General features: G+C 44.9%; 1 long non-coding RNA gene and 1 pseudogene across 2 annotated transcripts; one reads left to right on the top strand and one right to left on the bottom strand.

Annotated features, from left to right (window-relative positions):
* Positions 1-26,497, top strand: LOC109736186 (beta-glucosidase 22-like; annotated as a pseudogene).
* LOC123497875 (uncharacterized) lies at positions 7,981-12,633 on the bottom strand. Of its 2 annotated transcripts, none has more exons than XR_002226322.4 (10): positions 12,382-12,633; positions 12,218-12,284; positions 12,045-12,132; positions 11,653-11,839; positions 11,478-11,522; positions 11,072-11,180; positions 10,539-10,773; positions 10,346-10,445; positions 8,459-10,244; positions 7,981-8,366 (listed from the first exon to the last, which is right to left on the bottom strand). It is a non-coding gene; the product is annotated as an uncharacterized lncRNA (long non-coding RNA). The 2 variants fall into 2 exon arrangements; XR_006672345.2 differs by having other exon boundaries at positions 12,399-12,633.
* Positions 26,498-27,696: the final 1,199 nt, after the last annotated feature.

Here is a 27,696-nt window from a genome sequence, read left to right as displayed (position 1 = left end):
CCTCTCGTCCTGATATTATGCTAAGTGTGTGCATGTGTGCACGATATCAAGCGGCCCCTAAATAGTGTCATCTTAAGGCTGTGAAGAGGATAGTGATATACTTAATACACACACCAAATTTTGGCATTTGGTATCCTAAGAGGTCTTCTTTCGATCTTGTTGGTTACTCCGATTCGGACTATGCCGGAGACAAGGTTGATAGAAAGTCCACTTCGGGTACATGTCAATTTCTTGGTAGATCTCTTGTGTCTTGGTCCTCCAAGAAACAAAACTCGGTTTCCTTATCCACCGCCGAAGCGGAATACATTGCCGCTGGTTCATGTTGTGCTCAATTACTTTGGATGACCCAAACTCTTAAAGATTATGGGATATATGTGAAACATGTTCCATTGATTTGTGACAATGAAAGTGCTATCAAGATTGCTCACAATCCCGTGCAACATTCTCGAACTAAGCATATTGAAGTTTGTCATCATTTCATTCGATATCACGTTGCCAAAGGGGACATTGATCTTAAGCATGTTCGCACCGATAAGCAATTAGCGGATATATTCACCAAACCGCTTGATGAGAAAGTCTTTTGCTGTTTGAGAGGTGAATTGAACATCATTGATGCTTCAAACTTGGAGTAGGAACTCTATTTGGATACATGCAAGGCATGAGCCTTTGACTAATCCTTGCTATTTCTCTCATGATGCTATCTATATGTCTTGGATATATTTGCACCCTTGCATGCTATCTAACCCTTGTAGGTACTTGGATGAACTTAAATCCATGAAATTGCAACTCACTCATATCTTGAGCAATTTCTACATCACCAAGTCTCTACACAATGGTGGTTGAAGACAAGGAAGCACAAAACCCTTCAAATATATCCTTTGACAAATTCTATATTAAATTCTATGATTTTCATTTTGGATACACAAGTGCTCTTCCTTGCAAGACTAACCCATGTAGGTAGATGAACTCAAATTCCAAGTGGTGCTCCAAATTCTTGATAAGCTACATCAACCTTGAGAAACCCACACAAGTTCAACTACATGATCAAGATCAACACCACCACCCAAGGTATGTTATTCCATCTTACAGAAGCTTTACTCCAAGTCATGGGGCAAAGCAACTCAACAAGATGCGAATACATCAAGATGCTTAAACGAAAAATGGTAACCCCATTTTGAGCTTAAACGATGAGTATGACCTATGATCAAGTGCCCTCACTTGACTCCTAAGTCAATATACTCTAACATAGGTGACTTTGTCGCCGCCCAATTCTAGATGAAGTTCTCTTGTGTTTCTCCGTGGTCTTGCATTTGTCTCGTGCATATTATTTCCCCTTTCAAAAAAAACTTCATCTAGATCCTTTTTTCCGATTCTTTTGTGTTCTGCATTCTCTGCATCAAATTCATTGCAAATCTTTCAGCTAATTCCTTGCAAATCCTTGTGAGATCTTAATTGCCTAGTGAGCTGAGGTGACAAGTGTTTTCCCTGTGATGAACTCGGTCACACCGGTTTGTTTTATTCGGCCCAACCGAATTCTTTTGGTGCCACTGAAGCACACAACTCGGTGGTACCAATTTCTCTGCAGAAAAGACAGCTTGCCACTTGTTCCTGCATTCTTTCTGCTCCAGCTCCACTCAATGATTCTTGTCCTCTACCAGCATCACATTCGACTTGCTTTGAGACTCAAGGACCAAACCCTTTTGCAATAAAAATCCAGAAGAGCCATTCTTGGAAATTGATGTCAAAGGGGGAGAGAGAGATCACATCAAAGCTTAAAGAGAGATCACATCGAAGGGGGAGAGAATACTCATGGGGAGAGTGTAAGTAACCCCAGATGCTTGGTGTTCAAGAGGAGAGAAGTCACATGTCTTCAAGAGGGGAAAGACATGTTCATATTTGATTGTTTGCATTAGCTCTATTTCTCTTCTTTGCTCTGTTTTCTGTTCCCTATCTTCTCCCAATACTCCTATGCAAGATTCAGGGGGAGCAAGACATATAAGGGAAGGAAATCCTTGAATTCATTGCATATCTTTACCTTTGGGGACATGTTTATATCCAATAGAGTACTCAGTACTCACTCTCTACATGTCATCCCAGTCTTGGTACTCTTGTGGTTTCTTTTGTTTGCTTTGGCTAGTAGGTGTATCTGTGTTATCTAACCTTGTTTACTCAGGTTCATTCTTTCCTAAGCCAACTCAAGATCACAAGGTAAGTATATGCATCACAGTCATGTGTATGAGGATCTCTTGCTGTTGTACATACTGTTTGCAAGAAGGACTCATTAGCATGACGGCACATTTCCTATATTTACATCATTTGCTCTGATGCATATAGCCAAGATACATGTAACACATGGCTTACTCTGTCATGCTTATGCATTCACATGCTCCTATGTTCCATATTTATATGATTGCATACATATAGGCGGAGCCTATGCATGTTACATGTCTTTCCAAAGCTTTACTTGTTGTTCTCTATATCTTTATCTAAAGCTTTGATGTATGTTGTCATCAATTACCAAAAAGGGGGAGATTGAAAGCACAAGTGCTCCCTGGGTGATTTTGGTAATTAATGTCAACGTATCTCTTGTTGGACTAATGCTTCTACCTAGTATGTTTCAGATAAGTTCAACAATGGAGTGGCATGGACTAGAGGATGTGGAACCCCTTCAAGATGCTGAGGACAAAGGATTGGCTCAAGCTCAAAGCCCGGGACTCTACATTTTCTATTTTAGTGATCCAAGATCACATTGAGTCTATAGGAAAAGCCAATACTATTAAGAAGGGATGAGGTGTTGCTTAATGGCTTGCTTGCTCAAAGTGCTTAGTGATATGCTCCAAAGTCCTCAACCACTTTCTCACATCCACATATGTCCCAAACCAAAAGTCCAACTCGGCCCCCGCAGATTCTTTCTATCCGGAGCCACCGAGTTCAGTTGACATAGCCACTGCCAGAAACCCTAATCAATTCGGTCTCACCGAGATGGGCTTGCAAACTCTCTGTTGCCTATTGCAATAATTTTGGTCCCACCGAGATATGCAATCAGCCCCATCGAGTTTGCTTGGCCAACTCTCTGTTTCGCTTATTACCCAAATCGGTCCCACCGAGTTTGAGTAATCGGTCAAGCCGAGATGAGGATTTACCCTAACCCTAGCACATCGGTTCCACCGAGTTGATCCATTCGGTCCCACTGAGATGCCTAACGGTCACATTATGAACCAAATCGGTCTGACCGAGTTCTTTGAATCGGTCCCACCGAGTTTGGTGATTTGTGTGTAACGGTTAGATTTTGTGTGGAGGCTATATATACCCCTCCACCCACTCTTCATTCATGGAGAGAGCCATCAGAACATGCCTACACTTGCAACACATATTTTCTGAGAGAGAACTACCTACACTTGTGTTGAAGTCAAGATATTCCATTCCAACCACATAAATCTTGATCTCTAGCCTTCCCCAAGTTGCTTTCCACTTAAATCTTCTTTCCACCAAATCCAATCCTATGAGAGAGAGTTGAGTGTTGGGGAGACTATCATTTGAAGCACAAGAGCAAGGAGTTCATCATCAACACACCATTTGTTACTTCTTGAAGAGTGGTGTCTCCTAGATTGGCTAGGTGTCACTTGGGAGCCTCCGTCAAGATTGTGGAGTTGAACCAAGGAATTTGTAAGGGCAAGGAGATCGCCTACTTCGTGAAGATCTATCCTAGTGAGGCAAGTCCTTCGTGGGCGACGGCCATGGTGGGATAGACAAGGTTGCTTCTTCGTGGACCCTTCGTGGGTGGAGCCCTCCGTGGACTCGCGCAACCATTACCCTTCGTGGGTTGAAGTCTCCATCAACATGGATGTACGATAGCACCACCTATCGGAACCACGGATAAAAAATCTCCGTGTCTCCAAATTGCATTTGCACACTCCAATCCCTTCTCTTTACATTCTTGCAACCTGCATGCTTTACTTTCCGCTGCTCATATACTCTTGGCATGCTTGCTTGATATGTATTGTGAATGTTTAAACTTGTGCTAAAACTCCACATCAACCTAAAGAATTAAAATCTGCAACTTTTCTTGATTAGAGTTTATTCACCCCCCCTCTAGACACCTCTTCCCAATCCTTTCACATGGGCGTGAGGCCGCGCACCCGCCTACGCCCGCGCTCCTGGGGAGCAGGCGCTGCACGCTCCCGACGTGGCCGCCGCGGCCCAGACGCCGTGCCGGCGAAGAAGGAGGCACGCCGCATGTCGTGCTCGTCCCTGAGCCAGGTGTCCCATAGGACGGAGTCCGAGGAGTACCTGTCGTCGTAGTACATGTCCCCACAGAAGACCGACGTTACTAGATGAAAGTTGTTTAATCTGGCTGCTTTCACGAGGTAAGGTTGCGGTTGAGAGTGAGACTAATTAATCCTGATATAAACCTTCTCTCGAAGCGAACGAATTAATCCATTATGCGCGCAAAAACATAGATCATAGATGGTGCTTCTGCTGCCTTCTTCTACCTCTTGCTGCTGTCCCTCTGGGTTCAGGATGCAGCTGCCGCTGGTCTTGGCTTCACACGAAGTGATTTCCCACGGCGATTCGTCTTTGGAGCTGGAACCTCGGCATATCAAGTGAGTAGTCTACCTTTGTTTGAGCTGAAAGTTCTGGCGTGTTTATTTAATCAATCTTGATGTGTTTCTTTTGCGTGCAGTATGAGGGTGCTGTTGCTGAGGATGGCAGGAGCCCAAGCAGCTGGGACACTTTCACTCACGCAGGTTGGTTGCTACATGTTTGCGAGATTTGTCTTTGGTTTTCTCATATGACTGTCTGACTGTGGATATTTCCCATATGTGTAAGAAATAGCACCTTTGGTAGAACAATTTACACAGCATTTCTGTTGCTGAAGCATTGCTAAAATTTTAGAGTAATTGAACATGACAAATTGGCATTGGCATGGCAACAACCAATACCAGAAGTCCAGAACGTTGACTATGAAGTGTTTGCTGCAGTTTAGGTCAATTTGACAGTTTGATTTGTTCTTGCAGGCAAAATGCCAGACAAAAGCACGGCAGATGTTGCTGCAGATGGGTACCACAAATACATGGTAAATAAGACGAGGCAAAATCTTGACCGTTTCTCTGCTTTAATAGTTCTACAAAGTAAATCAGGCCTATGATTTTGTAGGAGGATGTCAAGCTCATGTCTGAGACAGGCCTAGAGGCCTATAGGTTCTCCATCTCCTGGTCAAGGCTCATTCCAAGTACAGCAATCCTCAAACTCTATCACAACCATCCACTTTAGTTTCTAATTTATCTTACTCTTTCTGAAATTTCGGGATTGCAGATGGACACGGAGCTGTTAATCCCAAAGGGCTGGAGTACTACAATAACCTCATTAATGAATAAGTGAACCATGACAAGTATTTCTTATTAGATCTTTGAGCATTTAAATAATTTAATTGTGATTGATTGTTAGGTTCATATTTCATATAAGTTGGTGTAAATATTGTTCCTTGTTAAGAAGTTCATGCAAAATAGTAATTTGAACCATCTAGTCTCTGTGGTATTTATCCCAGGAATCCAAGTCCACATCACACTTCACCATCTAGATCTCCCTCAGATTCTTGAAGACGAGTATGGTGGATGGTTAAGCCCCAGAATTATGTAAGTGCATATATGATTTCACTACCAAATAGACAGCTCAACTGGAGTGGCAATTTTATATGTCATTTTGGCATACTATAATCTTTTATCTTGTTCATATTCTCAAATCTACAAAATGCAGCGAAGATTTCACAGCATATGCAGATGTTTGCTTCAGGGAGTTTGGAGATAGGGTTGCATCTTGGACGACAGTGAATGAGCCAAACATTGGTATGATGGCCTCTTATGATGTTGGTATATTCCCTCCCGGCTGTTGCTCGGACCCATTTGGAGCAACAAAGTGCACCGCTGGGGACTCTAGCGTGGAACCATACATAGCAGCTCATAATACCCTTTTGGCGCATGCATCCGTTGCTAGTCTTTACAGAGAAAAATATCAAGTGAGTGGATGATCTTGTACTTAAAATAGTTCTGGTGATGTTTAGTTTCTTCATGAACTACAATTTCTAAACCATTTTAGCTTTCCTCAAGAATGGAGGCTCAAGTTTCATTGTTTCAGTCATTAGGCACACCTAGGGACGAAGCTAGAAAAAATGGGCACCGGTGTCAGTGTTGCCCACAATAGCACTGATAATAGCAATGCAATATAAATAACATTTGTGGGCAATATATAAAGAGTGAAAATATGCAGTGAGCCAATGATATAAATTTTTATTATATTAAAATGATTTCCATACCCTAGCACTAGTCGAGCGAAGTCAAAATTCCACTTGCTTACATATTCAGTAAAAAATAAGAAAAATTAAAGATAAGTTGGGAGCATTTAATTTGTAACTTAGGGGCTGTTTGGTTCTAGGCCTAGTATTGCCACACTTTGTCACACATTTTTGCCAAGCTTGCCAAGATTAGTTCATCAAAATGAGAGCCACAAGTTGGCAAGCCTAAGGGAATCTTGCCACACTTTTTATGTGTATGCCATGTGGGACCCAAGTGTGGCTTGCCTAAGGTGTGGCTTGAACCAAACACTCACCTAAGTTGGTCAAACTTGCCTAACCATAGGTGTGGCAATCGTTGGCAAAATTAGTCACAAACCAAACAACCCCTTAGTAAAAACAATAGGCGAAAGAAAAAAATATTTTGACAACAATGTACAAAACAAATGATACATAAAATAAATACTTATTAAGCAAAAATATAAACTAATGTGAGATTCACATGTTATAACTTCCTTCTCGACCTTTAATCTTCTTCATTCAATAAATCAACCAAGGAATCGTTTGTAGTGATAGTAAATATATATTTATCCACATAGCAACTCAGGCTATCACTCATGAACTGGTCACCCATGCAAAACACTCTTGACAATATCCATTTCCGAAAAGCATCTCCTCGTCGATTTTGTCAACTGGCAAAATTAGCACCATTTTTAGAAGTTGATACACCAAAGGAAAAGCAAGATATTTCTTAGTGTCAGCTAACACTTCAGCAAGATCTGCAATGTGATCCAAATTGGCAAATCATTGGTCTCTTTGGACATTGCCAATTTACATTCGAAGTTCATGATCAAGATCCATCAATTATGTTGAATAAAAGTCATCAGGATAAAACTCAGCTAGTTTAAATAAATAGTCCAAGTTGAAAGAAATATTTAAAGTCTGCTTTGTCTGCAAGGTCCTCTAATTACATATCTCGGTTTGATCTTATGTTGCTTCTTAGCATTCTTAGTATATTGTGATATTCTTTTTCGGTCAGTTGAATCTGAAAGAAGTTCATCTAAATTTATTTCTCCTAGAGTAGTAGCACCAACGTTTGATATACTACATAAATCTATTTAGGATTTTAGGTAGTCCTTTCACGACCTTGAAGTATCTGTTGGATCAGTGTCTCCTGTCCGCTTCAATAGAAATCTATCTATAATCTTCTAGTCCTAGGATAGAATCAAGGAGATAAATTACAAATTACAATCTTAGTATTACACACATGTATGTCAGGGCCTCGGGTACCTGGGATGAACCGAAGTGGACAATCAAGAATTGCAGGACTAATTAGGGTGACGCGGCCGGCTGGCGGAAATCGCCGAACCAAAATTAGCATCGTCCACCGTTGTGTAGTTCCCTGATAGCAGCGGTAGGTGTGCAGAGGATTTGGGGATCGATGTCATTGACGAAGCGAATCGCTTGAGAGAGGCGCGCGTCGTGACCTACAGCGACCTGGCGACCGGCTGCGTCCAGGGATAGGCACCAGATAGATTGGGCCTTGTGGACAACGTGCTAGGTTAGCAAACAGATACTTCTTCTTTACTGTTGTAATTATCTAACTGGCCTAAGACTTTGGGCTTTTGTTCTGTGGTGGGCTGGGGTCAATCGATCTTTTTTCCTGGGGTCAAAGTCACAAATCGGTCAAAGAGGCGAGCTGTTTTTGAAAGGATTCTGCCCGCTCAAATAGCACTGATGACCAGAACTGCTCAGCTTTGAGCTCCCTTTGGCATTTCTTGAGGCTTGTCGAGTTGGAATTGTCTATTGTGATGATGCCCATGGTTACCAGATAGGCCAAAGCAGCAGAACATGTTGATTTGATAGCATCGTTGGCAAACCGAGTTGATTCTCCAAAGAACAGCTGTTGGGTTGGCAACATGCTTTGGCTGTGGGGCTGGAGATCAATTTTCACTGATGCCATTACTGTGTCGTCATTATCATCGGTGAGCTCGAATGCATGAATTGTACCATGGATCCGCTTAATAGCTTCTTCAACCATGTACCTTCTGCTAATGGTAACACAAATGGCAGAGAGCTGCATTCGTTGGAAATGTAAAAGAATCTATCAGGTCAATTGGGTATGTTAGTATCAGGAATTTTCAGACATATGGATGGCTTAGTTACAACCTGTGGAAGCCCCTTGACTATTAAATCATCATCATCCATCAAGACGACGGTGCTTGCAGGCCAGGGCTAAATAAAATTTGAGTGGCATGGAAATAAACCATAGGTTAAAATTATTCCGTGAGCACACATACTTACGTAACTAAAACTATAAAAACATGGCATAATGCTGAGATAAACTTGGAAGCATAAGAATGCAATCAGACATATGATTTAAACACAGCAGAGCGTAGCAAACAAATAAACAAAGCACGAAGTTCCAGCAGTAGATCTGGCATAACCGAGAGTGACATGGTTCGATAGGACATAGTACATCATTAGGTTCACATGTACATACAGATCATTAAGGCTTAGCAGATAGATTCGGAAGAACCGACTGTGCCATCGTGCGATAGGATATATGTTACATATGGCTATAGATAACTATATTAGTAGGGAGCAACGACTGGCTCTAATGATGATAGCAGCGATCTGATGGTTCTTGCATGGCTGTTAGAAGTGATCTTCAGGTAGGAAACGGAAATCATCAGAGCAGTATCCTTCGCTGTCGAAGGTCTGTTCATCATCAAGTGAGGTCCTCATCTCTGGGTCGTACGGTGGATTTTCATCGCTCTGGGTTCACAAGATCTTGAATGAAAGATACGGTAACATCAAGCCACATATAGGACTATGTATGGATTAACATCACTAACCAATGTATGTCTGAGTGAAAACCTAAAACCGAATAAGTGATGTAAATTTTCTTATAAAGCTATCAGGCTACAAATGAACACATGGCCACATCCATGCTGAACAAACACGCGCTCTGCGCCACTGTTATTACGACTCTTCCATACGGTGGCGCCTCCTGGATATGTCTCTACTCTAGTGTCTCACACACCAGCCATGACGCCTCAATAGATCACCAAAAAAGGTTTCTAGTTATTCTTATGCAGTTATAGCCAATTGTTCAGAGCATACAAAGCTTGTAAGATCTCAGTGGTAGTGCCACAAAATCATACTTGCACAATGCCACTGTGACAGTATAAGACGTGTTAAATTCAAATAGAAGGGATGTTCCCAATCAACCTCAGTTGAATTAGCATTATGAACTTCTCAAGCTGTTAATTAAAAAAAAGCATATTTATCCCAGCAATTCAACAGAAAGTATTGCTCTTATCATTTCTCAACTAACACTATGCTAACCAGATAAGACATAAAAGAACATTGATAAGGATTTCCCCACGGCCGCTAGTCTTAAAAATTACACCTCACGAACAGGGAAATTATTGTAGTGAGTGTTTATATGTTCATGTATACAAAAGTTATAAATGGTAAGGATTCTAACACCGTGGTCATGCAACTCACAAATAAAAGTTTCTCAGTGTTGTATGTTCATTACAGTTATACATATGAAAACCGTGTGCACGTACCACTGAAAGGCTCCTTCAGCGGTTAAGAACAACAAATTAGAAGGAATTTGTCATATATATAGGGTTAATAAAATAAAACAATAGTTATGTTTCCTTTAAAAAGCAGTATATGTTTTAACAGTAGCAAAAAAAATGTTAGCTAAACTGAATACAGAGCACACTTGTTATCTGCAACTGAGTTAGCTCAACAGCACAAAACATGTAAATACAAAAAAGTGAAGGAAGAATGCATAAATTTTATAAATTTTCCTTGAATCTACACTACCAATGAAGCCTCAAGAATTGGCAAAATAGCTGAAGTATAGTGGATCTAGTGTAGCTTCATTTACCGTAGGGGCCCATTTCCGCACAAAAAAAGGAGGCTGGATTTCTGTTTTCTGCAGCCACAACCAGTACCAACAAAAGGTGAGATGCATATTTCACAGAGTAGCACAGCAGCAGGCTACATGAGGGGGGAAACAACAGGACTAAAAGGTACCATGCCATTGGTCCAAATTATGCACATCATTTATCTGAAGCGTCATATTGTCTCAATCTACATATCTCATTGGCCAATCCATGAATTTGTGCCTCTCCATCTGCATCCATATCCACCTCCACCAAGTAAGCATAAACCAAAGCATAGACTTTTACCGGAAAATTGAGGAAGGGGCGAGGAGGAGCTGGTATACCGGATGGGTTGGAGACGCAGTTGTGTGCCCAACATAGTTCTCTGGCAAGATTATTTGCAATGCAGGTGTTAAACTGCAGAAAGAATGCACCAATCTCCAAAATAGTAAAAGAACTCTCATTATGAGGCAAAATGGTCAAACTATTTTTGTAACACCTAAATATTGCGGGGCAGAGTTATAAGAGGGGTCATGAGTTCCTTTGGAAGCACGGGAATGGCTAAATAACCTGCAAAATCTGTAACAGACGCAAAACAATATAACTCTCAGAAGAAATATTGCTCTTGTCCATGTGATAAATTTAAATGTAAAACATTTACAATGAAGTCGATAGAAATGAGCAGGAATTTAAAATCTTTTATAAAAACTATAAAGAACAGAGCAAATCCCCAGTTCAGTTCTACTCAAAGACAAAGATGATGATACAGATTCTAAGCTAGCTGGCACATCTACATAAAGAACCAACATGACAAATGCAAGGAAACCGGAGATAAATCTTCGGCTAAGATTGAAGAAAGAAAGTAGGATGAGCTCACCTTTGATCTGCATAGCACATCCAGGAATAACCAATTTCTTCCTTAATCATGTGAGTGCCCAGGACAAAACAATATTCTAGTTCATTGGTGAGCAACCCTTCTGAAGCTCCTACGAAGAGAAAATTTAGAACTTTAACCCAGAGCACATAGTCGCAGTGATTAAGCAAACTAGAACACTCTCAAATGCTTAGCAAGCTCTACTTTCAAGAACCATATACAAAATCAATGAATAGAAGGCTGAGTGAACTAAACAGAATTTGGTTAAAGCTGTCACACTACAATTAGAAAAGCATATCCGTAGCAGGTGAACCTCAAAATTTATATACAGCCAACCTGACCGCACAAACGCACCGGTTCATGGAATATGTACCAAGACCTAATCAAGCAAGCTAATAGGAAACCTAACCTTGTTGGTAAACAGCACACACATCCAACAAAATCAACAAAGAACCTGCACACGGAAAGGAACATGAAAGAAAAAAATGTCTCAGCTCACACACATTTTATCGAACAGGATTCAGGAGACGAGCAGAAAAGATCTTAGCTCCGAGTGCAAATAACCAACTGATGTGATCGCATACCCGAGCAGCAAGCCACCAACGAAACAAACAAGCCTGTAAATCCATCAGATTGCTGAAGAGGTAATGTTCATTCACAAATAACCTAATTTTGCTTTGGTAGGGCAGCAGGCAAGCTTCTGCTGTTGCTGGTTCCGACGACAAGCACAATGAGAGGCAGCTTACCAAATACAATTAACAGCAGCAAAACCTGAAAAATAATAGATGCTTGGATTAGGAAGGCACCATAGCTGCCAGTTGTTTGTACCAAGCATAATGAAACATCACCTTTCTAAAGTCAGGAAAAGGTAAACAAAAAATAGATTGGTAATGATATATGTGTGTAGTACAGCACAGTATCAAGCAGCATAAAGTTACTGCCACAATTGCCATTCTTTTTCAGATATGATACTAACCTGGTAACTGAAAGCCAACGGCTGTCTAGTAATGTAGTTAAAAAATAACTTGAGGATACTAACTCTAAAGTTCATTGCCGGGTTTGACCTATAATAAATCAACAATATAAACATGATTATCCAGAATAAATTTAGATATTCAGAAAAAAATGGAGCAAAAGAAAGTGACTAACCTGAACCCAACAGAACCATCGCAAGGCCTCCGGTTAGAGGAACGACCAGTCCAACACTTGCAGCAAGCTGCAAGAACACAACACTGTAATGGATCAAATCGAAGAGCAGCAAAGCGTAAATTGAAAAGGGAAACATGAAAAGCATAAGGGATAGGCCAAACCACCCAGAATCCTTCTCGACCTTCTCTGTTGTGGGGCGATGGCACCGTGGATGGCCTCCTCTACAGCCAGCGCTCCCCGTGCGTCGAGGACAACGGCGACAACGCCGCGCTCCACATGCCCAGTCCAGAGGCGGAGGGAGAACTGACAGGTGCAGCAGTGGCGCGGGGTGGCCGAGCATGGAGAAGAAGGCGCACAAGGGTCACCGGGGGCGGCAGGAGCGGGGAGAGGTGAAGAGGTTGCTGCGGCGTACGGAGAGCACGACGCGTCGACCCGCTGGTCCACGCAGCTCCACACGCGCGGCGAGCTCCCACTGCTTCCCGCTGCTCGCCGCCCTTTCACGCCGCCGCATCCTCGCCAGCCCTGCGCGCTCGCGGTCGCCGCTGCCTGCTGCTGCGCTGTTGCCGCTGTCGCCCGCGCCGCCTCGCCAGCCCTGCGCGCTCGCTGCCGCCCGCCCCTGGCCTCGCCTCCGGCCTCCGTTGTTCGCCCGCCACACCGGCCCCCACTCGTCGCGCACAGCCGCCCCTGCTCGCCCGCTGCCGCCCCGCTAGCCGCATGCTGGCCGTGCCGCGGTCAGCCACGGCCTGCGTGCGGGCGTGCCCAGCCCTTGCAGGAGGAGGAGGAGAGGTGGCAGAGGCAGGGGAGAGAGCAGCCGCCCCCTCTCGCCCCTCCCAGCCGCCCCCGCTTGCCCGCCCCCGCTAGGTGCATGCTGGCCGCGCCACGGTCAGACGCACTGGGGCTTCGAGGGGAGGAGGAGAGTAGGAGGCGGAGCAGCGCGGCCGGCCGCGTGCGGGGCTAGGGTTTGGAGGGAGGAGAGAGCTGAGGTGGGAGGAGGGAGCCGAGGCGGCAGGAAAAGGAGAGTGGCGACCAGGTCCTCCCCACAGGAGCGGTTGGCTTTTATACGTCTGTGTGCGAAATGACGAAAATGCCCTCGGCGGGCACCAAATTAACAAGCGGTGGCACAAGCGATTTAAAGGCGACGTGGCCACCTTGGTCCTGCCTAGCGGTTCTCCAGGGTATATAGGTTAAATAGCGGGGCGAGAGCCTGTTTCGAGAGGGTGGAGGCACCAATTCCAGTCATTAGGCATTAACCACATCGTAATTCATCTTTTCAATACGTGTTTCAGCATTGGCGGCACACTTAGGGTAGTATTTTCCAGGGGAAGTAGTTGATATATTTTGTTTAGGTTCCTGGGCATTTCCCTTAAAAACAGAGTCATCATGTACATAGACTCGCATTCTTCGTTATTATCTAAAACAAGTACTTTTCTGATCCGAATTAACTGACGCAGCATCTATACAATGTCGTCAATTAATTCGAATCGAAGGGAGTATTACACTCTTCGTAATTTCCCTGCTACGGTGCAAATGTTTCCGAGGTATAGGTTCATAAAAAAACTAAGGAATCTTTTTGGATGTAGGTCATGCAAAAAGAAATTGTTGGCATAAGTATCTACTCCTACTGGAGTTACCCGCTGACAAATTCCACAGTGGATTTAGATGCAACCCAGAGATGTAAAGATTTCTTATTTGGCTGGTATGATATTGTGCATCTATTCTGTCAATGGAAGCTTTGACATACATGACCCGTGCACCTTAAGTGCCGTACTAGCAGGATACTGGCACTAGTAGAAAAAGAGGCTTCCATACGCCCCCATTAGTCCCCAAAATAATCGAACCGCGACAAAAGGGGTCTTTAGTCGCGGTTCGGGAGGAGACCCGCGACCAACTATCTGGGCCAACCGCGCTCGGTCGACAGCTGGCGGACGGGAGGGGCTTTAGTCCCGGTTGGCCTGGCCAACCGGGACTAAAGGTCCCCGAAGGCCTTTAGTCGCGGTTGGCCAGGCCAACCGGGACTAAAGGCCCATCCCTATATATAGGACTCAGCTCACTTCACTTCACTCAGCTCACTTCACAATATTCAGAAGGGGGTGGTGGGTTTGCTTTTGGTTCCTCCTATGCACACAAGGTGTTCGATGAAATGCCCGAGAGCCTGAAACAAATATGATATGAAGTGTCCGAGCCACACTTGAGCTTTCTCATTTATTTTTCCTCCGCGATCACGGTTAGCAACTTGAACCTTTCATGTGTCATTGATAAAATATGCATGTGTGTAGTTCATTGTTTAATTTGTATTATTTCTAGCTAGTTAGTTTAACAAATGCATGATGGTTAATTATATACTTTATATAATAATAATGCAGATGAATCGGCAATGGATGTACGGTCCCCGACTCTCCGGCGAGTTCACTACGGGTTTGAAAGATTTCCTCGTAGTGGCAAATGCGAACAAGCAGCAAGGTTTTATTATCTGTCCATGTGCTGTCTGTAAGAATCAGAAGGGTTACTCCTCCTCAAGAGACGTTCACATGCACCTGCTTCGGCACGGTTTCATGCGAAGCTATAATTGTTGGACCAAGCATGGAGAAAGAGGGGTTAGAATGGAAGAAGATGAAGAAGGGGATGATATCGTTGACAACTATCATGATCATTTCGGTGATACTTTCATGGAGGATGATGCTGAAGGTGGGGAAGGGTTAGGTGAAGGTGAAGAAGAGGCACATGATGAGCCCGCTGATGATCTTGGTCGGACCATTGCTGATGCACGGAGACGCTGCGAAACTGACAAGGATAGGGAGAATTTGGATCGCATGTTAGAGGATCACAAAAAGTCGTTGTATCCAGGATGCGATAATAGTCTGAAAAAGCTGGGCTGCACACTGGATTTGCTAAAATGGAAGGCACAGGAAGGTGTAGGTGACTCATCATTTGAAAATTTGTTGAAAATGTTGAAGAATATGTTTCCGAAGAATAACGAGTTGCCCGCCAGTACGTACGAAGCAAAGAAGGTTGTCTGCCCTCTAGGTTTAGAGGTTCTGAAGATACATGCATGCATTAACGACTGCATCCTCTACCGCGGTGAATACGAGAATTTGAATGAATGCCCTGTATGCACTGCATTGCGTTATAAGATCAGAGGCGATGACCCTGGTGACGATGTTGAGGGCGAGAAACCCAGGAAGAGGGTTCCCGCCAAGGTGATGTGGTATGCTCCTATAATACCACGGTTGAAACGTCTGTTCAGGAACAAAAAGCATGCCAAGTCGTTGCGATGGCACAAAGAGGACCGTAAGTCCGACGGGGAGTTGAGACACACCGCTGATGGAACGCAATGGAGAAAGATCGACAGAGTGTTCAAAGATTTTGCAGCTGACGCAAGGAACATAAGATTTGGTCTAAGTACTGATGGCATGAATCCTTTTGGCGAGCAGAGCTCCAGCCATAGCACCTGGCCCGTGACTCTATGCATCTACAACCTTCCTCCTTGGTTGTGCATGAAGCGGAAGTTCATTATGATGCCAGTGCTCATCCAAGGTCCAAAGCAACCCGGGAACGACATCGATGTGTACCTAAGGCCATTAGTTGATGAACTTTTACAGTTGTGGGCCAGACCTGGTGTACGTGTCTGGGATGAGCACAAAGGAGAGGAATTTGACCTACGAGCGTTGCTTTTTGTAACCATCAACGATTGGCCTGCTCTCAGTAACCTTTCGGGACAGACAAATAAGGGATACAATGCATGCACGCACTGCTTACATGAGACTGAAAGTGTACGTTTGGTTAATTGTAAGAAGAACGTGTACCTGGGTCATCGTCGATTTCTTCCCCGAAATCATAACGTAAGAAAGAAAGGCAAGCATTTCAACAGCAAGGCAGATCACCGGCCGAAGCCTGCGGAACGTACTGGTGCTGAGTATTTGATATGGTCAAGGATTTGAAAGTCATCTTTGGAAAGGGTCCTGGCGGACAATCAGTTTCGCGGGGAGTTGACGGGCACGCACCCATGTGGAAGAAGAAATCTATATTTTGGGAGCTAGAATATTGGAAAGTCCTAGATGTCCGCTCTACAATCGACGTGATGCATGTTACGAAGAATATTTGCGTGAACCTGCTAAGCTTCTTGGGCGTGTATGGGAAGACAAATGATACAAAGGAAGCACGGCAGGACCAGCAACTTTTGAAAGACCCATATGACCGGCATCCGGAATGGTTTCAAGGTCGTGCCAGCTACGCTCTTACCAAAGAAGAGAAGGTCATTTTTTTTGAATGCCTGAGCAGTATGAAGGTCCCGTCTGGCTTCTCGTCGAATATAAAGGGAATAATAAACATGGCGGAGAAAAAGTTCCAAAACCTGAAGTCTCACGACTGCCACGTGATTATGACGCAATTGCTTCCGATTGCTTTGAGGGGGCTCCTACCGGAAAATGTTCGAGTAGCCATTGTGAAGCTATGTGCATTCCTCAATGCAATCTCTCAGAAGGTAATCAATCCAGAAGATCTACCACGGTTACAGAACGATGTGGTCCAATGCCTTGTCAGTTTCGAGTTGGTGTTCCCACCATCCTTCTTCGATATTATGACGCACCTCCTGCTCCACCTAGTCGAAGAGATTTCCATTCTCGGTCCTGTATTTCTACACAATATGTTCCCCTTTGAGAGGTTCATGGGAGTATTAAAGAAATATGTTCGTAACCGTGCTAGGCCAGAAGGAAGCATCGTCAAGGGCTATGGAAATGAGGAGGTAATTGAGTTCTGTATTGACTATGTTCCTGACCTTAAGCCGATTGGTATTCCTCAATCGCGGCACGAGGGGAGACTAAGTGGAAAAGGCACGATCGGAAGGAAATCAACGATATGTATGGACGGTCATTCTATGACTGAAGTACACCACACAGTTCTGCAAAATTCCAGCTTGGTGGCTCCGTTCTTCGAGCAACACAAGAATATTTTACGCTCGGACAACCCGGGGAAGCTTGAATCCTGGATTAGGAAGGCCCACATGGAGACTTTCGGCAGTTGGTTGCGAAAACATTTAATGAATGACAATGATGTTGGAGATCAGCTGTACATGTTGGCCAAGAAACCATCTTCGACTATAACGATTTTCCAAGGGTACGAGATAAATGGGAATACATTTTACACCATCGCCCAAGATAAAAAGAGCACCAACCAAAACAGTGGTGTCCGCTTTGATGCAGCAACCGAGAATGGGCAAAAGGTCACATATTATGGTTACATAGAGGAGATATGGGAACTTGACTATGGACCCTCCTTTAAGGTCCCTTTGTTCCGGTGCAAATGGTTCAAGCTAACAGGAGGTGGGGTAAAGGTGGACGAGCAATACGGAATGACAATGGTGGATTTCAACAATCTTGGTTACCTTGACGAACCATTCGTCCTTGCCAAAGATGTCGCTCAGGTTTTTTATTTGAAGGACATGAGTAGCAAACCGAGGAAACGGAAAGATAAGAAAATGATCAGTACATCATGCGATGATCCAAAGCGCCACATTGTTCTTTCAGGGAAAAGAAACATCATGGGAGTGGAGGACAAGACAGACATGTCAGAAGATTATAATATGTTTGGTGAAATTCCGCCCTTCAAAGTGAACACTGACCCAAGCATTAAGTTAAATGATGAGGATGCTCCATGGATACGGCACAATCGTAAGCAAGCAGGGACACAAGGGAAGAATTGATGTGTAATAATTTATTGTACCAAACTTTGTTGAATGGATCATGTGAATTAAAACGTACGATGGCGAATTCGGATGATTTGTATTTGGTCGATGAACTGAATGATGTATCAAATCTTTTGTCAAACCTTCAAGGGATCGATGAACTGAATTTTTTGATATATTATTTGTATTTTTAAGATTTTAAAATGAATTCGTTTTATTTTTCTGATTTTTTTTGATATATTATTTGTATTTTTAAGATTTTAAAATGAATTAGTTTTATTTTTCTGATTTTTTTGATATATAATTGTATTTTTAAGATTTTAAAATGAATTAGTTTTATTTTTCTGATTTTTTTGATATATTATTTGTATTTTCAAGATTTTAAAATGAATTAGTTTTATTTTTCTGATTTTTTTGATATATTATTTGTATTTTTAAGATTTTAAAATGAATTAGTTTTATATTTCTGATTTTTTTTGATATATTATTTGTATTTTTAAGATTTTAAAATGAATTAGTTTTATTTTTCTGATTTTTTTGATATATTATTTGTATTTTCTGAAAAGTATATGAAAAAGGACCTTTAGTCGCGGTTCGTGACACGAACCGCGACTAAAGGCTCTTTCCGCGCGGGAACGAAAGCGGCGCGAAATACCCTTTAGTCCCGGTTGGGGAGACCAACCGCGACTAAAGGTACCCTTTAGTCGCGGTTGGTGTCCCCAACCGGGACTAAAGGGTACCTTTAGTCGCGGTTGGCGTCCCCAATCGGGACTAAAGGCTCTGTCTATATATACAGCACTTAGCATTTTCCCCCACCTCCCATTCTCCTCTCGACGCCGACGCCCTGCCCCGACGCCGATCGACGCCAACGCCGCCAGGCTGCTGCCCCGACGCCCTGCCCCGACGCCGACGCCCTGCCCCCAGTGAGCTCCGCCGCCCCCACTTCCCCTGCCCTGCGCGCCGCCGCCCCTGCCCCCAGTGAGCTCCGCCGCCGCCCCTGCCCTGCCCTGCGCGCCGCCGCCGCCCCTGCCCTGCCCCTGCGCGCCGCCGCCCCCTGCCCTGCCCTGCACTGCCCGCCGCCCGCCGCCCCTGCCCCTGCCCGCCGCCCGCTGCCCTGCCCTGCCCGCCGCCCGCCGCCGCCTGCCTGCCGTCCTCCGCCTCCCGCCGCCGCCTGCCGTCCTCCGCCTCCCGCCGCCGCCGCCACAAACGAAGGAAAAATGTTGACCATGTGTTCAAAAAATATTAAAATGTGTTTGGAAGATGTTAAACATGTATTAGGAAAATGTTAAACATGTATTAGTGTACAGTGTGTATGAAAAAAACCCATACATCCAAAAAAATAAGTTTTCAAAAAAACTTAATCATGTGTTTAAAAAATGTTAAATGTATATATAAAAATCTTTCTGATGTATAAGAAAAAGGTTGAAAAAGTTAACACGTGTTGAAGCAAAAAAGAAACCGATAAAATCGACAAAAGATAAGGAATAACAAAGAAACCCAATGAAAACCAAAAAGAAAAACAAAGAAAACAAAACAAAAGAAACCAATGCAAAGGAATGAAATCAAGAAAATCGAGAAAGAAACAAAGAAAACCAAGAAAAGCAAAATAAGAAAAGGAAAAAAGAAAAGGAAGAAGAAAAGGAAGAAGAAAAGGAAAAAGAAAAGGAAGAAGAAAAGGAAAAAGAAAAGGATGAAGAAAAGGAAGAAGAAAAGGAAAAAGAAAAGGAAGAAGAAAAGGAAAAAGAAAAGGAAGAAGAAAAGGAAAAAGAAAATAAGAAAAGGAAAAAGAAAAGGAAGAAGAAAAGGAAAAACAAAATAAGAAAAGGAAAAAGAAAATGAAGAAGAAAAGGAAGAAGAAAAGGAAAAACAAAAGGAAGAAGAAAAGGAAGAAGAAAAGGAAGAAGAAAAGGAAAAAGAAAAGGAAGAAGAAAAGAAAAAACAAAATAAGAAAAGGAAAAAGAAAAAAGAAAAGGAAAAACAAAATACTTGGCACTGCTAAACAAAAACTTCTATGCAAATTAGTGCTCAATAATCTTATTTTTTAATTCCTCCTCCTCTATGTCCCCTTAATCTTATTTTTTAATTTCTTTATACTTAAAGAATTTTTACTACATGCAGGAGTGACATATGGCGGACGATAGAGCCGAGCCGCTTAGGGATCCGGAGGCTGGACGTTATTTAATGGGCATCATCAACAACGAGATTCCTTATGTGCCGGGCTCAGAATATGAGCAAGAAGAGGATGTAGTCTCTTCTTTTCTGAACCTTGACGGTGGAACAGACATTGTCGATGATCAAGAAGGTGAAGGAACGGACATTGTCGACGGAGGTCAACCGTCAACAAACGACGATCTCGAATTGCAAGTAGCAACCACCTCCGGCGAGGTATATATATACATTGAGCCTCTCGTGATACAAACTTACTGAAATGTGAATACATATGTATTAACGCGCGCGACTCTCTTTCTTTTTTTAGCCCTAGGCCGGATCGAGTACGACAAAGCGTGGCAAATCCAAGGCGATGAAAACAGGAGAAACATATGCCATTGAGTTTGTCAGTGAAACCGGCAAGCCCCTACAGCACACCTCAAAGTTTATCAACCAATGCGGAGTCGTTGTTAGAGACAACGTCCCGATCACCGTCCAGGAGTGGAAGGAGCCAAAGAAGGCACGTCTTGGTTTCAGTTTTGTCGACAAGAGAACGAAAAAGGATTGCTGGAGAAATCTTATGGAACATTTCATTCTACCTCCGGAATACAACAAAGTCGATGAATTCGGTAACGAGGCTCCGGGTGGACGTGAGAGGAGGAGGCTAGTTAAAGAGTTCGCTCTTCAGAAGATGGGCGAAGCATTCCGGAACTTCAAGAAAAATTTAACCCGTGACTATGTCAACAAGGGCAAGACTCCGGATTTCAATGGACAACATGAGAAACTGAAAGATGATTGGCCAGAATTTGTGAGGCAAAAGCAATCGGAGCATTTCAAGGAAATATCAAAAAAAAATAAGGATAATGCGAGTAAGAAAAAGTTCCATCATATTATGGGGCCAGGAGGATACCGCCTTTCGGAGCCTAAGTGGCAGAAGATGGAGGAGGACCTGAGGGTGCGAGGAATCCCTCTAGGTACAGAGGGATGGGACCCAAGGGCCAAAAGCTGGTGGTACGGGCATGGGGGATCGCTAGACCCGGAGACAGGGGTGTGTGTTCACCGGAAGAAAAAGTTTGCTCCCACCCAAGCCCTTATTGACGCAATGACCCAAGCTCAAGAGGGCTTGATCAAGTTCAACAGAGAGAAATACGCACTGACAACAGCCCTCGGGAATGATGAACACGGAGGACGTGTACGAGGCAAAGGCAAAGTTCCGTGGAAAGTAGGGTTTTCCCAGGACAATGACCCGTACTGTTACAGAAGCCGTAAGAGAAAGACGGGCCGGGATGCAGATCTTATGGCGAAGTTTGCATCGGAACTCCATGAGTTGAAGCAGACCGTGCATGAACTAGTAAAAGAAAAATCGGCTGCAGGGCCACATGAAGATCATGAAGCGGATCGCGGAAGCCAGCAGCGGAGAAGCGGCGTGGCTTCCACGGATGCCCCGCCTGGTGCTAGTGCACCGATGATCGAGATTCGTGCACCGGAGCCTCACTACCCCGTGGATGATGTAAAGGAGATGAAAGAATGTGATCTGCATTATCCCGTGGGGAACGTTTCCACGAAGGTAGCTAGCGGCAGTGCTTTACCCTGTACACCTGGAGCACTCCACCACAACAACCCCATTGCATATGGCTATGCTCATGTCACGGTGGAAGACATAGTCCAAGGGTTTGAGGACCTGGAGATTGACAAAGCTACACCCGAATGGGAGAGAAGACTTGGAGATGTCAAGCGCCAGATCATTCTATGGAAAAAGAAGTACATAGTGTTTCCAGGCGAGGCGCCAAGGCTAACAAGTCCACCCCCCTCCGATGGTGGTGGTGGTGGTGGTGGCGGTGGTGGTGGTCGTGGTGGTTCACCTACACCTCCTTCACGCCATTCGACGCCGTCCCCCGATCCACAACCTCCGGCGGGTACGACGCCCCCCAATCCTCCTCCGGCGGGTACGACGCCCTCCAATCCACCTCCGGCGAAGAAGCAGAAGCAGGCGGACAGCAAGGAAACCCGCTCCTGGACTATTAACCCGGACCCTTATGTACCTAAGACCACAAGGGTACCGGAGCCATCACTGAAGCCTCTCCTCCCAAGGCCTTGGGAACTTAGTGAAGCTGAAACCAAATTGGCCGCGTCTGCTCATTATAAGAAATGGAAGGCGGATATGAAGGCGATAAAAGAGCCTGAGCCCAAGCAAGTATTCACTGAGAAGCAAAAGAAGTGGGCTAAGGATTTTTTGACGACACCGTCCCAAGCCGAGCTGAATATGCCTGACGACTATGGACATGAACTTCGTAGGCAAGCAAAAATATTGAAGGAGGAGAAAGAAGAAAGTAAAAAAAAGCGGGAAACAAGTTGACCAGCTCGGGATGCAGAATAAACAATCGATCCCCCCGCTCATAGTGAAAGCCGGTCCGGAAGAGGACCCCAAGATCATAGCAGCTGCGGCAGCACTTGGATTGACTGTAGCGAGTGCCATGAAACAAGCGTCCGAGATGGGTTTGACTCTTCGTGCCTTCTTAGGCCTTGAGGATGCGCCAGTATGTGAGATAGCATTACAATATGTGCGGAATGGGCCTCTCGTCGAGCCTGCGCGGGAAAAGAGTCTACCACCACAAATGCGAAATCTGCTACGTTGGTACAAGCAATTCATAACATGGGCCGACAAAGAATATGTTTATGCGGATGTTACAGAGGAGCATCACACCAAACGGTACTCTGTACAAGTTCATATGAGTGAATTGTTCGAGCTGTTCAATCTGCGCGACCTCGACAAATCTATGTTGAGTTGCTACGTTCTGTAAGTGATTTATTTCTACCTCATCTCGTTCTTCATTGCCTGCACTATATATATATATATATATATATATATATATATATATATATATATATATATATATATTGTCCTAACTATATTGTTGCGTACGCTATTATGCAGATTGAAGATTTGGGAATGCAAAATAAGAAACATCCATGATGTTGGGTTCATTGACCCACATATCGTTAATGGACATGTGTTACAAAATCATCCCGAAGACGTGGAGAAAGACTTGTACAAGTTTCTTAGAAAGCATCAACTCAAAAGTCATATTCTATTTCCTTACCATTTTGGGTGAGTGTTTCTCTCTTGTGCCCATTCTCTTTTGTTTACTCCATGCATGGTATGTCTAATCGATGAGTTATGCATGACTGTGCATGTAACGTGTCCGCAGGTTCCACTGGATTCTGCTAAATATTGAACTTCACACCTCCAGAGTTCTAATCATGGACTCTATGGATTCGGATCCAAAGCGTTGGGCCGACATGAGAAAAATGTTGCAAAAGTAATTATTTTCAATCATTTGAGCTCTATATCGATCGGTCTCTTTCGTTCATTTCCTAATATCAAGTAACTAATAACTCCCTTGTTCATTTAATTTTCTTTGCCCTGTAGGGTTTGGAGACGGTTCTCAGAAGAAATTGTCGGTGAATTCAAACATGAGCTAGATTTTAGAAGATTAGTTAATGTGGATAAGCAGCCACCGGGGACCAATCTATGTGGATACTATGTTTGTGAGAACATCCGGAGACACACCTCTGAGCGGAAGGCATCGGATAGCGTGTGGAAGGCGACGGATAACTTGCGGAGGAGGCTTAGTCCAGAAGCTCGCTTCCGACCAATTCAAGATGAATTAGCAGGATTTTTCATGAGGGAAGTCATCAATCCTAAAGGAGAACACTATACCGAGGACGAAGAAATTTATATGCATACCCGAGATTGAAACTTGTTCGAAGTTGTATATGGTCATCCATCCTAATTGTGTATGGAAACTTGTTCGAAGTTGTATATGGTCACCCGAGATTGAATATATATTATATATTTCTCTTGAATTCTTCTTGTTTGAAATTTCATATGCATGTATATAGTAGCGTAGAATATGTGTACTGAAACTTCATCAAAATTAAAATAAAACACAAAATAAAATATAAAAGAAATAAAACACTACAAATTAAAAAGAAACCAGGTTTAGGGGGGCTAAAACCCTAAACCTGCGGAGGAGGCCTTTAGTCCCGGTTAGCCACGAGAACCGGGACTAAAGGTCCTCCGCCCCGACGGACCCCTGGCGCCCACGTGGACGGGCCTTTAGTCCCGGTTAGCCACGAGAACCGGGACTAAAGCCTTTAGTCGCGGTTCGTAAGAGGCGCGACTAAAGCCTTTAGTCGCGGTTCGTAAGAGGCGCGACTAAAGGGGGGTCTTTAGTCGCGCATATTTAGTCCCGGTTGCACAGCCGGGACTAAAGGCCTTTGCGAACCGGGACTAAAGGCCATTTTTCTACCAGTGTAAACATCCCCGTAGTTTTCTCCTGCCGACATGTGCATGACTAACCGGGGAAGCAATGGTGCCGCTGTTGGCATCATGGCTCGAAATGGAGCACGACAGCTCAAGTACTCCACAGTTGACGCAGAGAAGTCGAACGGACGGGCCCAAAACAAATGTCACCAGGAAAGGAACGGGAGCCGGGGAAAAGGCAGCATACACAGAAGCGGAGTGGCACACGAAACGCCGCTCCTGGTCTCGAACTCTCCATGGCAAAGCGAATTGACTGACGTGCAGCATCTACGGCAGCTAGGCCGCCCACATGCTCGACAGTCGCCGGGAAGGTTAGGCCAGCATCAGTACTCACCATGCATGTGCCTATCCCGGCGCCGATGAGTCACGAACACGAAGCCATTGACTGGCCGAAGCACCGCGGAGCCGATGAGTGATGGGCACGGAGCCATTGACTGGCCGAGAGCCGCGCCGCGCTGCGGTGGCACGGCGCCAAAACATGTCGAATCCGCAGCGGTGGCACGGTTCTCTAGATTTTATTGGAATAAATCACTACTATTCTCTCTACGTGAATGATCGCCCTCTAGAAACAGGCGTTCGGGACTACAACACGGACATGTCAGTTGATTCAAGGGGTAAGTATCCTTTTTGGATGCTGATACTACGATTGGGTTGCCTAACTGCTCATAGTCGTGTGCTGTGTGGATGTGCAATTTGATTCCTTTTTTGGTGCCTCTTTTTCTTGGAATTGGTTCTTCATCTAACGGTTAATTAAGTAGTTGCACGTTTCAAAAACTGTGTGCAACCGTAGGCTTGATGGTATTCTTTTATCTAGACCATATTGCCCTGAAAAATCAATGGTTGGTTGAGACTTATATTACTCTCCTCCTCTGATGATAGTAAAATGTACAGTAAAAAAGCTCATGCAAAAAATAAGGCTAGCCAAGATGTTGTCAGCGGCGTCGTACTAATGATAAATTGCAGTGTTCAAGATATCTTCCGATATTCCGATAAATCGCTTACCGATGTCTGACCAATAAGATAAATCGGCCGATAAATCAGCCGATATGGCGATAAATCGGCTGATATGCCGATAAACCGTCTGATTTACCCCTTATTACCCCTTATCATGGGTCGAATGATAAGTTCTCGATAAGCGATATCCCCAACATTAATTGGTAGGACAAACCGGCTAGCAACCTTTGCAGATTCACCAATCATGTAAATTGTGTATTTCTCTGAGTGAAACATGTTTTGTTAGTGCACTACATTACACAATGTATGCTACTTGTTCACCGCATTCTGCAGTAGTGTAACAGAAAAGAGCTGAGTGTACTGTTCTAACTAGTGATTCCTTTGTATGATGCAGGTTCTAGGACAGACCCACCACTTAGTCCGGTAAGAAAAATTATGTCATCGATGTTTTCTGCAAAGAAGTTGCTGAAAAATGAAGTTATTTTGGCCATTCACCATACATCTATTGGGTTATACTATGTTCTGAACTTGATCAAAGATAATCTTTCTTTATCGGACTGCAGAGTGCCCCACCAAATGTCCCAAGTGATCCCAAAGGGTTGCAGCTTGTATTGGAGTATCTGAAGGAAACCTACGCGATTCCGGTCTATGTCCAAGAGAATGGCAAGCATATTCCCGACCAGAAGCAAAAGTCTCCGCTGAAGAAGAAAGATGCATCGTTACTCATGTAAGTAGTCATGTGGTTTGTTTCAGGTATGGGATCTGCCGATGACGGCCTAGATGACGCCGACAGGATCGGTTACCTGAGCAGCTACATGGAGAGCACACTAAACGCGATGAGGTGTGTATTTCAGCACTGACTTTCGAAATAGTAGGACAGCCAGCAGCTCTGCCCGATCGTTCATTCATGTCTCAGAAGTTACAGATTTCTAGCCTGCGTACGGTTCTTCGGGACAAAAGAAAATACTATTCCACCATTCGATGTGTGATTCTCTGTTTGTTGTGCAGGGACGGAGCCGACGTGAGGGGCTACTTCGCGTGGGCGTTCATGGACGTGTTCGAGCTCCTGTCCGGGTACCAGTCGAGGTACGGGCTGTGCCGCGTCGACTTCGCCAACGGGAGCCGGCCGCGGCAAGCCAGGCTCTCGGCTCGCTGGTTGTCGGGTGGTTAGTGCGACATATGCCAAAGGATGGCTTATCATTGTGGGAGCCAATAAAACATCGCCGGTGCCTGGAAACGGGATGAGGCGAAGACATGCACGCCGGCGAATCTTACCCAGGTTCGGGGCTCTCCGAGGAGATAACACCCCTAGTCCTGCTCTGCGGGGTCTCCGCATGATCACTAGCTCGATAAAGAGTAGCTACAATCGCTCCTAGAGCTGTTGGGATCAAGGGAGAAGAAGAACAAGGCTAGCTCTTGCTTCTCTCTATCTATGGTGTGTGTGCGTGTGCTATGCTTGGAAGCCAAACGTGCCGAGGTGCCCCCCTTTGCATGGGTGCTCCGGGGGGTTTATATAGGCCTACCCCCTGGGGTACAATGGTAATCCGACTGGGAACTGGCCCCAACCGTCAGTGTCTACGCCTGCCGGCTCCTCCGCCGGCTGCTGGGTCCCGCCGGCTGCCGGCTACTCGGTCGGCAGGCCGGCCCCACCGCCTAGGGTCTTGTCGGCGGCTGCTTACTGTAGCCGCGCCTCTGATGATGAGGGCTTTGTCGAGGTAAGCGTGGCTACAGTGATCCGCGTCGGGGGCTATCACTGTAGCCTCACCTCGTCTTGTCTCCTTAAATGGGCTCCTGCTTCGAGGAAGGGAGTCGCCGGCTTCTGGAGGCCGGCTATGCTCCTGGCCGACTAGGAAAGGCCGGGCCGCCTTCACGCCTCCCTCTGGCTGAAGGGGCCCGCAGTCCTTGGGCCGTGCAGGAGTGGGTCGTGGATGACGTCGTAGCTGGCGTGGCTACAGTGCTCGGCCGCACGGGAGACATCCCTCCCGTACGGCCTCCTGTAACCATGCATGCCTCGGGCTTCGGGGGTCGTGGGCCGCACTGTGGCCATGCCCCGTCAGGTCGTCGTTATGTAGGGGCGGTTGTGGTCTCGGCCGGCTTCTAGGAGTAGGCGTTCTTCTTGGCCGGCTTCTTGGAGTCGGTGAGGCTGGGTCGCCTTCTGGGAGTCGGCTTTAGTGGTAGCCGGCCGGGGAAGGCGGCCCAAATGCTTGGAGTGCTTGAAGGCCCAAAGGCCTGATAAATTTTCTGAAGAGCCAGGGGTAGTCGGTTAGGCTACCCGTGGTCGTTTACCCCGACAGTAGTCCCCGAAGCTGATTGGGCTTCGAGGTGGAGTGGGGTTCGAGAAGCTCGGTCAGCTTCCTATCGTGACAAGCC

This window comes from Aegilops tauschii, chromosome 3 (genome assembly GCF_002575655.3).
Source record: "Aegilops tauschii subsp. strangulata cultivar AL8/78 chromosome 3, Aet v6.0, whole genome shotgun sequence".
Lineage (NCBI taxonomy): Eukaryota > Viridiplantae > Streptophyta > Magnoliopsida > Poales > Poaceae > Aegilops > Aegilops tauschii.
Note: the sequence above shows the minus strand (reverse complement) of the source record. Positions and strands in the feature narration are given on the sequence as shown.